The sequence below is a fragment of the Siphateles boraxobius genome, unplaced genomic scaffold, assembly GCF_051911475.1.
Source record: "Siphateles boraxobius isolate OS27281-9 unplaced genomic scaffold, OSU_SipBor_1 116, whole genome shotgun sequence".
Classification (NCBI taxonomy): Eukaryota; Metazoa; Chordata; class Actinopteri; order Cypriniformes; family Leuciscidae; genus Siphateles; species Siphateles boraxobius.
In genome coordinates, this window is record NW_027508718.1 from 340,940 (window position 1) to 356,104 (window position 15,165).

Sequence of the window (15,165 nt, forward strand, 5' to 3'; positions counted from 1 at the left end):
ACTCTTTTTGTGGGTCAGAGTAAGCCAGGCATGGAGCTGTGCATAAGTGTCGTTTTAGCTCATTGATGGCATTTTCTTTAACTTCTGTCCATACAAATGGGCAGTCTTTTTTCAGAAGGGCAGTTAGAGGTTTCGCAATGTCTTAGTTGCTTTCGCTGAACTGCCGTGAGTAATTGCGCACCCATAGAAAGCGTGTAGCTTGAGATGTTGGTGGGTGGCTTGATGTTTTGAACAGCTTGAATACGGCTGGACTGCGGTTCGATGCCTTGTGATCCGATGAGTGGGGCCACATAGTTGACTTTGGTTCGACACCACTGTCCTTTGTGGAGGGCGTTCTTGGCGCCGGCAGTGGATAATTGGTTCAAAACATAGTCTATCTCTTTCAGGTGGTCAGCCACTGTTGTGCTTTTCATGAGAGCATCATCAACGTAGATAAGGTTACCTCTCATTCTGGCATCTGGGCATGCTTTGTTCAGGAAGATGTTGAACTCAGCAGGTGAGGTGGCATAGCCTAACGGGTACCTGGTGAAAGTGAATTGTCTGTTGCCGAACGTGAATCCTTGCTTGTGCTGGTCTTCTGGATGCACAGGTATGGTCCAGAATCCAGAGGCCACATCAAGTGTTGAGAAGATTGTGGCTCCTCTGATTCTGGGTATTTCTTGCTCCAGCTGGGTCATGGGCCATCGGGACAGTGGCACCTGTTGATTCAGTTTCCTGCAGTCAATGGTGGGTCGCTACTTGCCGTTTGGTTTGAGGACGGGCCAGATGGGGGCAGAATGGGCGCTGTTGCATGGACGGATGACACCTTTTTCAAGCCTGGATCCGATGATCTCTCGCACCGGTTCGTGTTTAGCGATGGGGATCTTGTACTGCCTGACAAAAGTGGGAGGAGCATTAGGGTGCGTTGGGATGCGCACAGTGTGGAGTTCGGTGAGACCACAATCTAAAGAGTCTTTGGCAAAGGATGCTTTGAACTTGTAAAGGACTTGTCTGAGTCTTTGTAGATCTGCATCATTTTTAATTGCGTCAGCGTCTTTTAGAATTTGCTGAACTTGAGACTCAAATCCTGGGTATGGCTCCACTGTTGGTGCTGTTCTGCATACCTGGTCTTTGTCCATTGGCACGCAGTTGTTGAAAAGGATGTAGACTACACGCGATGACACTTCAGTAAGGGGTGTGGCTTCCAACGTGAGTCCAAGTTCAACACATTCGGGTGAAGGTTGAAAGAAGCCCAGCGTGTGGTTTAGGGTTTGACCACAACGCATGTTGAGCCGGACGGCGACCCCTTTGGTGTAAGCTGGTATCACAGTTTCCTGTTCGTTGATTAGGGTGCCAACCTCAGGAATGGTCTGACCTGACAGGAGGTTCTCAGTGTTGGTTGGAACAACAGGGGGCTGTAAAGTCAATGGGGCCCACACTACCTCATTAATGATGTCCACATGAGCCTTGAGGTGAGTTAGGATGTCTACTCCAATGTAGACATCATGGGGCAGGTCCGGAAGGACCAGGAAGTAATGGGTCAGACACCGGTGGTTCCAGTTCAGGTTCAAAGCGCAGACACCTTTGGCCGTAACCATGGTTGATGGGTACGTGTTTAAAGGAAAACGGTCGCGCTTGCTGGCAGAAGGAAGGTCTGGTGTGTCTTAATGAGAGCATTGAATAGTGAGACACTGATGGCTGAGTTGTCTGCCCATAGTGCAAGTACAATGTCAGTAGTGGTTACATCATTCAACTGCAGGTCAGTTGTGACCTTGGGGCAGAAGGAATCAGAGTCTTAGGTGAGCTGAAATGTGCAGATTGGTGAACTTGAATCTTGGTCTGGTGCTGGAACGGTGTCCCCGTGGCTGGCTGTGAGAGTTTCCGTGAACTCTGTGACCTGACAGTCTGGCTCGGTTGGCCTGTGTGACTGGAGGGGGAGGGGTTCCCGCACTTGAGCCCAAACTTTCAGTTGTTTGAAGTCCTGTAAAGGTTCAAAGCGATCTAGCAGGTCTTTGCCAATTAGAAGTGGGTAAGTGTTAATTTTTTTGTGTGCACTGGGTGGATCAGACTCATAGAATCAATTGTCAGGTGAATGTGAGCTAACTGTTCAAGCCTGATGTCATTTTGGCTGTATGACTGCACGCTCAGTTCACAAGTTTGAGGTGTAAGAGTTCGATCTTGTCTCTAAGCTTGAAATTGGAGTCTTTTTGAAAAGGTGAGATGAGATCACCGTAAGATGTGATGCTGTGTGTTCCCTGCTCACTTCCTTTTCCAACGTGATGTTCAGGAGGAGTTACCGGCCCACCCCCTTTTCGACCAGGTTGCCCAGGAATGTTGTCATTGGGGCAGGTGTGACGATCAATGGGTGGTTAGGACCGGGTTTGTGTGGCTGTCTGCGGGTGCAGATAGCCAAAACAGCATTTTCTGGTACCTTTGGATAGTGGTACCTGATATGAGGAAGTGTGCTGTCTCATTCAGGGTGTGCAGCTGTCAGCTGTGGAGCTTGGGTGATGCTGTCACCTTGTGATGTGACAGTTAGCTCTGTGGTCTTTGGCTGACGAGCAGTGTTCGGGGTGCTTGGCTCAGTCAGTTGGTAGTCAGACCGGGCGTTGGTTTCAGTTCTTATGCTTAGACATAAGATGTGTGGTTTGTCTTTCTTGCGAGTTTTCTGTAAAGAAGCTCTTTCAGCACCTTCAGGATCTCTGCCCTCTCTTACGTGGCTGCACTGTTTTGATCTGATGTGGGCTCAGACTTGGGCTTACCAGTGGCACGTTGAGAGGGGTTCCGATGCCGGCTCTCTGGGCTTGATGCTCCGGACAATGGGGATCGGCTATTTCTGGGTCGCCGGCTGGCTTCCCAGGTGGCTCCACCCCTTGGGTTGTTGGATGGGTGTTGCCGGTCCCAGAATCTTTCAGAGCGCCCGCTCTGGTGCTTCGGGCGAGCACCATTGCGGTTGTGCTGCCCTCTGCTGGCTTGGAACTGTCTTGACTCTCTGTACAAAGGTCTGTGGTGTTGTGGGGCGTCCTCTAGAGTCAGCTCTGAATAGTGTTCGGAGACAGGGAAGATGGTGTGGTTTTTTACAGTCTTTTTGGACACAGTCTTTTGCTTGACATAAGCTTTGTGGGCCAAGTCTCGTAGCTGTTGGGCAGACATGGTCCGTGAACAGGCCAGGTGATGACTCACTGTGGGATGCAGATTTGGGAGAAACAGAGTTCTGAAGTTGAAATCCTCTTCCATACCTGGCTCGTTCCGTGCTCCGAAGTAGGCTTGTCGGAATCGGCCGTAGTAGGTCTGTGGGGTTTCAAGTCTTGTCTGCTTGAGGTCCATGGCGATGATGAGCCCTTGGTCTGATTCTGGATCAGAGAATGCTCGGATCAAAGCTTGTCGCAGCTGCTGGTAGTCAGTTTTGACAGTATTTGTTTGACGGTCTAGGAAGCTGCGCACGTCACGGCTAGACGTAATTCTTAGCAGGTACAAATTGTCCCAAGCTGTCAAGTTGGCAACAGTTTGCAAGTGAAAGTCAATGTCCTGTAGATAAGAGTGAATGTCATCACCTCCTGCAGGGTCTGGATTAAACGTAGGGATGTTTCTGGCCAGCTTGTCGAGTTCTTTTGGGGCCATGCCATGGTTAGCGGCAGGGGTTGTCTGGAAGCTGGCTGGTGACATCTTGAGCAATGGGCTTTTAACCCCCCTTTCAGCTCTGAGTTTGTGGCGGAAAGGTACGGACCGGGTGGTTAGGGGAAACTTTGTGGTGTGCGTTTCCCCTTCCCGTTTATTCTGCAGTCTATGAGAGTGTTTCAGCTCTCTGTGAACAATGTCAAGTTCGTTTTTTTTAGATCGTGTCTCTGCTGAGTAAGCTTGTGGATTTCAACTCGGGCTGCGTGCAAGTGGTTTTTGCAGGCCTTGGCTTTAGCGTCTCTTTCTTTTAGTTCAGTCTCTGCTCTTACAAGGAGAGCTTCACCTTGTCGGAGTTTCTCGTTGAGTTCCTCTCTGGCGTTTCTCTCCGCTTGCTTTCTTTGGTCTGTGTCGAGACGAAGATCTTGCAGGGCATTTTGAAGTCTTTCTACTTGTTTCTGTAGCTCTGGATCTGTGTCGTCCTCTTTCTCGCGCTGGTTCTGGGTCTCGAGGAGGAGCTGATCAAGGCGACTCTGGGTTCGGACCTGGTCCTTCCGGGCCTCCTCCGCTTGAAGCTGAAGCGCTGCTGCTTACTGCTCCAGGTCGATGTTGCTCCGTTCGCTGAGCCTTGCCTGGGCGACGAGGTTGTGTGCGATGCCTCCGACGATTCTGGCCCAGTCTTTGTAGATGTAGCTCTGGGTCGGATCGTGGGCCATCAGCTTGTCCACGTCGGCGTCCTTAGGCAGGAAGGAGGTCGTCATGGCTCTCGACCATGACTGTAGGACAGGAACATACTGGCTCACTGTGGGCGAGAGGAACACAACATACACAAACAAAGAGACCAATGCAAGTCCGTTCTAAGCTTAACAAGCTATACTCATACGGGCTATGCCGTTCATGAGAATTTTGGGGCTAACTGATGTAAACAGTTAGCGAAGCCAATTGATTTGGGTCGACGAAGGACCCGAACTAGAGATTTGACAGGCAGTAGCCTAGCGGGTCACGTGATGACACCGGCTGCGTAATTGTCACTCTATTCTATTATTTAGCTTCCTTGGTGGCTCTCACAGGTTACTGTCTCTAAGTGAAATGAAAGAAACAAATCACAACAGAACACAAAGATAGAAGAGATCAGAGTGAAAGGAAACAATGAAAATGAATAGGTCTGAAATGAACTGGAATACATACTAACACTGGAAGTGTTAGGGAGAATAAGGAGGCCTAAGCCTACTACCGCTGATAGGGTTTAAGATAGGGCCTACGGGTGAGAGGGGTTGTCGGGATAGCAACCTAAGAAGGTGTGGCTTGGAGAAGAGATGGGCCAAACACTTAAAATATCCGGGAGATATCTAGTATTTTGTGGCTCATAGTAAGTGGAATGGGTTTTATTAAATTTAGTTTACCTGCGGTGAATTGAGTCCACTCCGGTGAGAACCAGTGGCATGGTCAACCTCCCTGGCGCTTCCCAAACACTGAACCGCGGTGTCCTCGGCCCTCCATTACTCTGTGTCGCGTTGCGCCCTCCCAAACAGCCTTTGTGACTTTAAACACAACTCGGCAACGCCAAGATGTCAATCGCCAGACAACACTACAAAATTGGGCTGTTCCCCAGAACCCTCCCGGAGGAGTGGCCTCTTTCTAGGCCCCGGTTTAGGTACTGGTCCCAGAAATTGTCTTTTGTGTCGGCTGGACTGGTTGACTACCTTTGGAGTGCCAAATTGCTGATGTCAGCACTGCGGGCCGCAACGACGGACAGAGATAAAAGAAACCGAGATTCACACACAGCCAGTGTTGGTAACGCTGGTCGGACAACCTTGCTGGCCGGAGCACCACCAGAGATGACTTCAAATCACCAAGGGAGTACTACAATAGATACACAAAAGGATGAACAAGGGAAGCTTAAAGTGAATTAAGGCTTGTTTGTTTAAACCAAATTGAGTAATTATTTATGTAGCAATAAGAGTCGAAGGTTTTACTAAATAATAATAAAAAGAGGTAATTATGATAATGTTGGTAATTATCAAAATAACCTAACCCAAAAGAGAGGAAAAATAATAAAAATCAAAATATGAAGAGACAGGATTGAAACACGGTAGAAGAAGCAGGCCGCAGTAGTGGGTTTCACCACGAGGGGGGCGTACTCCTTCTCCGTGCTTTGCCTGGGTAAACAGAACACTTGATTCAAATTCAAAATTCTAAACTTGTTTAAATTTAAAACTTAAAACAAGCAGGAAAGAATTAAAAGGAAAATCAGAATGAAATCCTATAATAGCTAATAACACGGTAAAGTATCATTAATAACTATAAAATAATCAAAAAGGGGAAGATGAGATAGATGCACAATTCAAAACAGAGTGAAAGGAGGAAAAACGTGATACCGACTTAGGGGGAAAGGCCACAGGGTGGCGCTGTTTCCTCCACATGGATATCAGTGACTTACAGGCAAACACGATGTAAATTTAAACTGGTTTAAAACCAAATTAAAATAAGCGTGAAAGGAGATTGAGAAATCAGGATAAAATTTTATAATAATTAACGACAACAGTAAAGTATCGTCAATAACTATAAAATAGTCAAAAGAGAAAAGTAGACATAGGCAATTCAAACAGAATTGGACAGAGAGACAAGGAGAGTTGAGTGAGCCGACTTGGGCTCTCTCTGGCTGTGCTGGGATTTAGTTTAAGTTTTAATTCAAATCTTGTCTTGAACCAAACTCAAAGTAAATGTACCAGTCAAAAGCAGAAAAATTTGTCTAACACAAAATAATATTCGCACGAGCAAAGGTCTAAATGCAAATAATTATTGAGAATTTAGACAGGGAAATGAATTCCCTTAATTCACAGGGAAATGAATTCAGCAGTAAAGAGAGCATTATCTGAAACGGCCACAAGATGGCGTAATTGCGCTCATGCAGGCTGAAGTCAGAAGGCGGGGCGTAATTCGAGACTCCTAAACACTTAAAGGACGCCCTCTGGTGTTTAGCAAGCGGAATTACAACCGACTTTAATGTGATTCAAACTATGAGCTTTCAGCTCACGTCGTGCGCTGATTTCCTGCAATAAATCACAAATAAACAAGCAGATCTCTGCGGATCTTTCGGTGCTGTACAGCACAAGAGCGTGAAACAGGATTTTTTCGCTGTGAAAACACGCAGATGTGAAACAACAGGAATTTCCGTCTGTTGTTACTCACATAAACATTTTTATGTATTAGATTTATATTTAAATGTATCAGATCTTTAATTGGGTAGCTAAACGAATTTTGACCAGGAGTTTACCGTTTTTGTTGAATATCACTGGGTTAACCACGACTTCAATAACGACATTATGTAAGGCCTTTTACCACTGAAGAGAGGAAACTCGCTCTCGATCAGATTTACGTCTTGCTAAAGAGATTCTCGTCTTAATCAGGCGTTTAAATAATATTAACATGTACCAGCTGCAAAGAGTTTGCTTCGTCTTTACAGGGACAGGTATAATATTATGAAATGCAGTTTAATTTAGCAATTAACAGTGTTCACATGTTAGACATATTTCACAGAGTCGATTTGCTTAACTGAGATCGGCTTCGTGCCGATCAGTTCTTCAGTGGGCTCGCGTTGCGCGACTTTCACTGGAGCGCGCATTAAAAAAAAAATTTAATACACAATATACTCATAGATTGAAACTGAATTTGCTCACAAAACAAAGTTTGAAATGCCTCGCGATCTCCACCAAACTGTAGCGACAATGAGTCTTACATTAAATTAGTTCAAATTATATATAGGGAATTTAATAATTAATCATGAATGATTAATATATTGCACATTACAGTTAAATTATCGAAGCTGAAAATAGATCGATTGTATATATGAATGATCACCATAATGGGTTATGGTTCGTCATTAATATATCAATAGTCTTATTACAGATCGATTATATGAGATAACCTTAAATGGAATTAATTTAGTTATCGAACAAAATGTTTGTCCAGCAAACGGCCGTAAGATTAACTTATCAATTTTCAACAAAAATTATCTCTTTCTTATAATTCCAAAAAAGCTATTTTTTGGCCATAAAAAATCACCTTCTTGTTATTATAAAATTTAGGTTACTGAAATAGTAACGAATTGTAAAGCTTTGTAGCTAAAGGGTCGAACACTTCATTGACTTTGTAAAAATGAGCACTTTAGACAATTAGCAATCAAGAATATAATGGTTTTAATAAAAAGAAACTATGGATACAGAATTCTACATTTAAACCCGGGATACATGTATGTACAATAAACAGTAAAACTAACGAGACAAACGAATAACAACGGGAGTGAGAGAGAGAGAGAGATTGAGTGAGAGAGAGAGAGAGTGAAGTATATATATATATAGAGAGAGAGATAGATAGAGGATGAGAAAGTGAAACTAACGGTCAGGATGAGAGAGATCACCGGGGTGATCGCAGCATGGCAAAAATCACAGACAATAACCCTTAGAGAGGCAACAAGAAATCACATCAATCAAATCAAATCAATAACCTATACTTGCGTATATGGTTCTCTTTGTGTTGCTGAGGAACGAAGAGTCGTATGCGTGTTTGTCCTTCGGTGCTATAGGCTTGTTCTCTCGTGTCTTCCGGGGCGAGCAGACTCGCGGGAAGTTTTAAAGGTTCACCGAGCGTGAAGTTACCAAGGAAATAGAGCGGGAAAAGTTCTTCTTTGTCTTGTCAGGATAATTGATGATGCTATAAAATTTTGTCATTTCTAGCCAGAAAGATTGTACACACAGAACAATACATTTTACTGTAATATCCTATGTATGACTGGTTTAGTCAAAACAAGACGGTCAAACAGGTACCAAGAATGGCCGGAACGAGTAGAAGAAACATAAAGTTACATTCATATGCAGAATTACACACATTTAATGTTCACTCACACGACTATAAAGCCATAATACCGGCTACCATGACCTAGGAAAGATCAAATTCATGTTTATACATTTCTTAAGTGGTTATATATAGATTGCAGAGTCTATTAGTCTTTCTTCATCAGAATTCAAGTGGGAGCTGTGATTCCATTGGAATTCCTTTTGGGGGTCATAAAGTTTTATGACCTAGCAAGAGGGAGAGTTACAGAAGATGATCCTGTTAGGTAATCTTTCGTTAGAAATACACTTAAGATTTGAAGTTACAGACCAGTCTCCAATTACATCTATAGAATAAGACAAAACTAATTAGATATGCATGCATACAGGAAGGTTAGATACAATTCTGTGTTATATACATTAAGGACATTCCTATCCTAAGTTGCACACAAAGGACGTTTGTGTGCGGGTATGTGTGGTGTGTGTGTGTGTGTATCCTTAGGGCATATTGTCCATCCGTGGTGTGCACCACGTGAGGGTTTCGAGAACAACGGGACCTGTTTCTTGATTGCGCAATGCGTCATAAATGGAGTTAATCAATGACCTGCTGGCAGACATTGGGGCACCATTTCACATGATTCAAGGTTTTGTGAATTAAACATATATGTGTTCATATTTGTTCAGTAGTGAAAGAAAAACAGGATTCGGTCAGTCGCTACACAGAGGAATGGCACTTCTCAGGTGTCAATCTACATTCACTCTTTGAGTGAACATCCTCAAAGGAAAAAAGAGAATTTAAAGGTGTATGTAAAAGGTTTTATTTCATTTTTTATCGTAATCAATGACTAAAGCTCATTCTTGTCATCTCACACTTCCCCCACTCCCCTTGGAATAAGTGGCTGTTGTAGTGTTTGGTCTGCTTCGCTTCACACTTGGCTGATCCCATCTTTTTTTCTTCTTGCATTTCTTCTAATGGTGCTTGGATGAAAAACAGGATAATTTTCACTGCTTCCTTCCATCTTTACATCATCATGTCATCTCTCTACTAATCATACATGCTTTGCAATAAACCTTGTAATCGCAGTAGCTGTCCAGCAGAGCTGAGAAAGTCATGCAGTGAAAGTCTAAAACAATAAGATAATTTTGTTGTGTTTTTTACGCTCCAGCCACTGCAGGCTCAAGAGGCCCTGCTCCTGCCCCGGCTCGTGCTACTGCCCCTGCTCCTGCCCTTTATCCTGCTCCTCCAGCATCGTGGACCCCTGGCCAGGTGTCCCAGTCGCCTGCAGAGCTTCCTGTCCACTGGAAAGAGCAACTCCAATCTTTGCAGCAAGGCCTTCAACCCCTGTCCCTCTGCACCAGGACCATCCTCACTACAGCCACACACAGGACTGCAGCGCCCTGCCCAGCCTCCTCTGCAGTCTCCTCCTCTGCGCCCTGCCCAGCCTCCTCTGCAGTCTCCTCCTCTGCGCCCTGCCCAGCCTCCTCTGCAGTCTCCTCCTCTGCGCCCTGCCCAACCTCCTCTGCAGTCTCCTCCTCTGCGCCCTGCTCAGCCTCCTCTGCAGTCTCCTCCACAGCCTTCTGTCCTGCCAAGTGCTGCCTCTGCTCCTGCAACATCAACTGTGTCCAGTGTTGCAGACCAGGCTCCTGTAAGTAAGCTTCTCATTATTCGTGTGCAGGTGCTGCAGCGTGATTTCCAATGACCACAAAAAAAGAGGCCGCATTTCCTCTGTGCTGGAAACTTTGCACTGGCTACCTTTTAATTGTAGATTTAATCAAAAAATTGCGCTTTAAGCCATGCAAGCTGAAATGTTTGCGGCCCGGCAGCAGCAAGGAGGATGTATGTTTCGGTCTAGGGGTATGATTCTCGCTTAGGGTGCGAGAGGGCCCGGGTTCAAATCCTGGACGAGCCCATTATTAGGCTTTGCTTTTAATCTCTTCAGCCTGATTAGGGCAACCAGGATATTTCTGAGAAATTGGGGATAAAATGTGCAAGAGAGAGGCCGGTTAGCTCAGTTGGTTAGAGCGTGGTGCTAATAACTTCAAGGTCGCGGGTTAGATCCCCGTACGGGCCACTCATTTTCTCTCTGGGGCCTCTCCGTAAAAAGGATGGACAGCACTGGAGAATGCAGGCATCGATCCCACTACCTCTCGCTTGCGCCTACTGCTTCCTACCGATTGAGCCAAAGTAAGCCCAAAGTAAGCCCACGTGAGCCAATCGTGTTTCTCTGCTGTGGCTTACTTTTGACCAATCGCGTTCTCTCCTGTGGCTTACTTTTGACCAATTTTGTTTCTCTCCTGTGGCTTACTTTTGACCAATCGCCTTTCTCTCCTGTGGCTTACTTTTGACCAATCGCGTTTCTCTCCTGGCTCTGCTAGGGTGGCTTACTTTTGACCAATCGGCGACCGCTATTATTATCGTCATCTTTGCAATCTTTGCAACAGGTAAGTCTATTCTTCACGACTGTATAATCGATCATTATTTATTCATAAACAGTGTTTGTTTTTAGACAATTAAACATGCCAATAAAGCTAGCTAGCGTGTAATAGCACACGTTTTCTTCTGTACATGTGAACCTGCAACTTTACCATGATATACAGTAAAAAACATGCCACTACTGTCAAGATTATTAGCCGACCGCTAATTAAGCTATATCCTCCTTAAACCATTTTTTTTGTTGTTGTTAATTTAGTATTTTTTTGTGTCATTCATTACATTATTTTGAGCAAAAGAAGATTTTTACTAAAACCTTTAAAAAAAAAAGTTTAATTCATATATGTTATACTATACTATGTTATACACCAGTATACATATTTATGTTATCTTTTTAAATACTATGTTATACATATTTAAAAAGACATGAATAGGCAAAAACAAGTGTTTTTTTGTTTCAACAAATGATTCTCAACTATGTTATAAAAGATATACCAAAACGATTTGATATACCATTTTAAGTTTTAGATCTGTTTGATGATCATATTATTATGAATTGTCATAAACGCCTTTATGTTATATTTGGTGTTTCTTAGTAATCTCTGCCACAAAAGCTAAACAAAACAAAACGATTTAAGCATGGCATGATACCAGCAAGATTGTACCAAGAAGTGTTATTTATTTTCTTATTAATAAGATTATCACACTATTTACAATTTGTACACAAGGCAATTCAAAGTGATTCACAGTTGTATAAAAAACAATAATGCTTATGCTCATAATAATAATAATCATTAATTATTATAATATTATAATAATTAATTACATAAAAAACAAATGCTGTAGTAAAATACTTTCAGTTGGAATTTGACAGCTATGTAACGTTCTGTTTATGCCTGTGTCCTTTCAGATTATGTATGCATACCCGGTTTTACGGAGAACCTCTGAGGGTCGACTCCTTATGGGGCCAACTGAGGAGGCCAATAGGAGGAAGATCGTGTTGGCAGGGAGGGCCAGGTGTAAGGAGGAGGTCCTGGCTGAGGCCACTGCCTTTGTGAGGCAGAATGGAGGGAATCCTGGAGACCAGTTCCTGGTTCTGGCTCACTGCAAGATCCAGTTTGGGAAACACCAGGGTCAGAGGTTCCTGTGGCTGCTGGAGAACTCACTGGGGTATGCTTGCTATCTGGTCAGCAGCATTTTGGGGGAGGAGGAGAGGGACAACCCGCTGTCGGACAACAAACACCTGTTCCTCAGATACACCTCGCAGATCAGGGAAGTAGGCGAGGCTGTGGAGGTGTATCAGAAAAAACAGGCCATGCTGCAGGAGGCCCAGAGGACAGGAGACTCTGGATGTCTGATGGTGGAGTTTGGGGATTTTAAGGGTAGGTCAATGAAGGAGGTGTATGAGGACCCAAGCAAGGAGGCCCAGGCTCTCATCACCTACCTGAAGAAGGCAAAGGCCAGGCCTAACACCAATATGGCCCTTTTCAAAGCACACGTGCTGAAGAGGCAGGCTCCAGCCCACGTGCCCACCACCACTGTGCCCACTGCATCTGTCCTCACTGCTGCTGTGCCCACTGCCACTGTGTCTGTTCCTCCTCCAACTACTGCCACTAAGAACAGGCCACTGCTGGCGACCAATGTGAAGGCCCTGTTGGCGCGGGGGAAGCATTTATTTGCTTCACAGCTGGCACAAAAGATTTTGGCTCCAGCCAAACCCTGTAAGTGATTTGCAAGCTTTAAAATCATTACAGTATATATTATGCAGTATATATGTCTAACGAAAATACGTGTTCAACAGCTGCAGGACCACGTGTACATCCTGCGTCTGAGTCCGCAGCCCGGAGACAGCTCTTTACATGTGGTGAGTATCACTTAACGCATACAAGTGTGTTGGTGACATGTGCTTAGTGCTTTATGTTATTTTACAGACTCTGCTGCTACGGATTTTTTTGAGGAGGAAGATGACCTGGAGATGGCAACTGTAGCCTCGCAAGCTGAGGAACAACTTCCTCAAGGTATGTAAATCTTAAACAATATTTTACAAACAATTACAAATAAAACAAAACAGTATTTTTTAAATGACATATTATTTTATTTCACAACACAGAGGAATGGCACTTCTCAGGTGTCTATCTACATTCACTCTTTGAGTGAACATCCTCAAAGGAAAAAAGATAATTTAAAGGTGTATGTAAAAGGTTTTATTTCATTTTTTATCGTAATCACTGACTAAAGCTCATTCTTGTCATCTCACACTTCCCCCACTCCCCTTGGAATAAGTGGCTGTTGTAGTGTTTGGTCTGCTTCGCTTCACACTTGGCTGATCCCATCTTTTTTTCTTCTTGTATTTCTTCTAATGGTGCTTGGATGAAAAACAGGATGATTTTCACTGCTTCTTTCCATCTTTTCATCATCATGTCATCTCTCTACTAATCATACATGCTTTGCAGTAAACCGTGTAATCGCAGTAGCTGTCCAGCAGAGCTGAGAAAGTCATGCAGTGAAAGTCTAAAACAATAAGATAATTTTGTTGTGTTTTTTTACGCTCCAGCCACTGCAGGCTCGAGAGGCCCTGCTCCTGCCCCGGCTCGTGCTACTGCCCCTGCTCCTGCCCCTTATCCTGCTCCTCCAGCATTGTGGACCCCTGGCCAGGTGTCCCAGTCGCCTGCAGAGCTTCCTGTCCACTGGAAAGAGCAACTCCCATCTTTCCAGCAAGGCCTTCAACCCCTGTCCCTCTGCACCAGGACCATCCTCACTACAGCCACCCACAGGACTGCAGCGCCCTGCCCAGCCTCCTCTGCAGTCTCCTCCTCTGCGCCCTGCCCAGCCTCCTCTGCAGTCTCCTCCTCTGCGCCCTGCCAAGCCTCCTCTGCAGTCTCCTCCTCTGCGCCCTGCCCAGCCTCCTTTGCAGTCTCCTCCTCTGCGCCCTGTTCAGCCTCCTCTGCAGTCTCCTCCACAGCCTTCTGTCCAGCCAAGTGCTGCCTCTGCTCCTGCAACATCAACTGGGTCCAGTGTTGCAGACCAGGCTCCTGTAAGTAAGCTTCTCATTATTCGTGTGCAGGTGCTGCAGCGTGATTTCCAATGACCACAAAAAAAGAGGCCGCATTTTCTCTGTGCTGGAAACTTTGCACTGGCTACCTTTTAATTGTAGATTTAATCAAAAAATTGCGCTTTAAGCCATGCAAGCTGAAATGTTTGCGGCCCGGCAGCAGCAGGGAGGATGTATGTTTCGGCTCATTGGTATAGGGGTATGATTCTCGCTTAGGGTGCGAGAGGTCCCGCGTTCAAATCCTGGACGAGCCCATTATTAGGCTTTGCTTTTAATCTCTTCAGCCTGATTAGGGCAACCAGGATATTTATATCCCGGGTTTCGGCAGAGGAACCACGTCCGCCTCTTTTAGTCTACCTGATTCCACCTAGCCTCATCGCTATCTGCCTCTCAGACAGCCAGCTATCAGGAAGTGTTGGTTCCATGGTGTAATGGTTAGCGCTTTGAATCCAGCGATCCCAGTTCCAATCTCGGTAGAACCTTTTTAGGTTCTTTGCGGAAGGGTGGGAAAAAACAGAGGTGATGCACAACTGCTGACGTGGCAGTGAAATTGGCACTCTCAAACAGAGTCGGAATTGGGGAAACATGTGCTGCGTTCCAAACCGCATACTTCCCTACTATTTAGTATGGTAAAAGAGTAGGCGAGCGAAAAAGTATGTATTAATCCAAAAGAGTAGGCGAGAATTACCTGGGTGACGTACCAATTATCGCGAGATTTGGACTTAAGTGCGTTCGAATGTGCCTACTTTCCTACTATATAGTAGGCGAAAACAGTACGTGAAGGAAGCAGTACGTTCGAAACATCAGTATTCATAAAAGAGTAGGGGAGAAGTTCCCGGATGGCTTACTGCTTCCGGCCCGATTTTTGAGTGCTCAACCGATGGATACTCTTCTATCCCAGGAGGCCACGCGAGAGCATACGTTATTATCAAACATCACGGAGATCAGCGACGCCGGGGGTTTTCAAATGTGAGTAAACACGGTTCCTTATGTGTTAAACTACAATAGAGTAGACGTTTTAACTGTTGAAGGTGTAAAGTAGTTAGACAGTATAGTATAGTTGTGATTTTGCTGTAAAACATGTTTTGTATAGCTAGCTAACAGGGGAGCTCTAAGCACACGTAACGTCTCTAAAGTGGATTTACATAACCATATACATCTTAAACACGCTTATTTAAAATGTCTATTTACATCTGAAAGGAAAATATTGTAAGTATTGACATATTGCAGATGAGCACATCACAACATGAAAAAGA

The 15,165-nt window shown here is 44.8% G+C and overlaps 1 non-coding gene across 1 annotated transcript; it reads left to right on the forward strand.

The window, feature by feature from the left end:
- The first annotated feature begins 10,424 nt into the window (after positions 1 to 10,424).
- Positions 10,425 to 10,498, forward strand: trnai-aau (transfer RNA isoleucine (anticodon AAU)). Its single transcript has one exon. It is a non-coding gene; the product is annotated as a tRNA-Ile (tRNA).
- Positions 10,499 to 15,165: the final 4,667 nt, after the last annotated feature.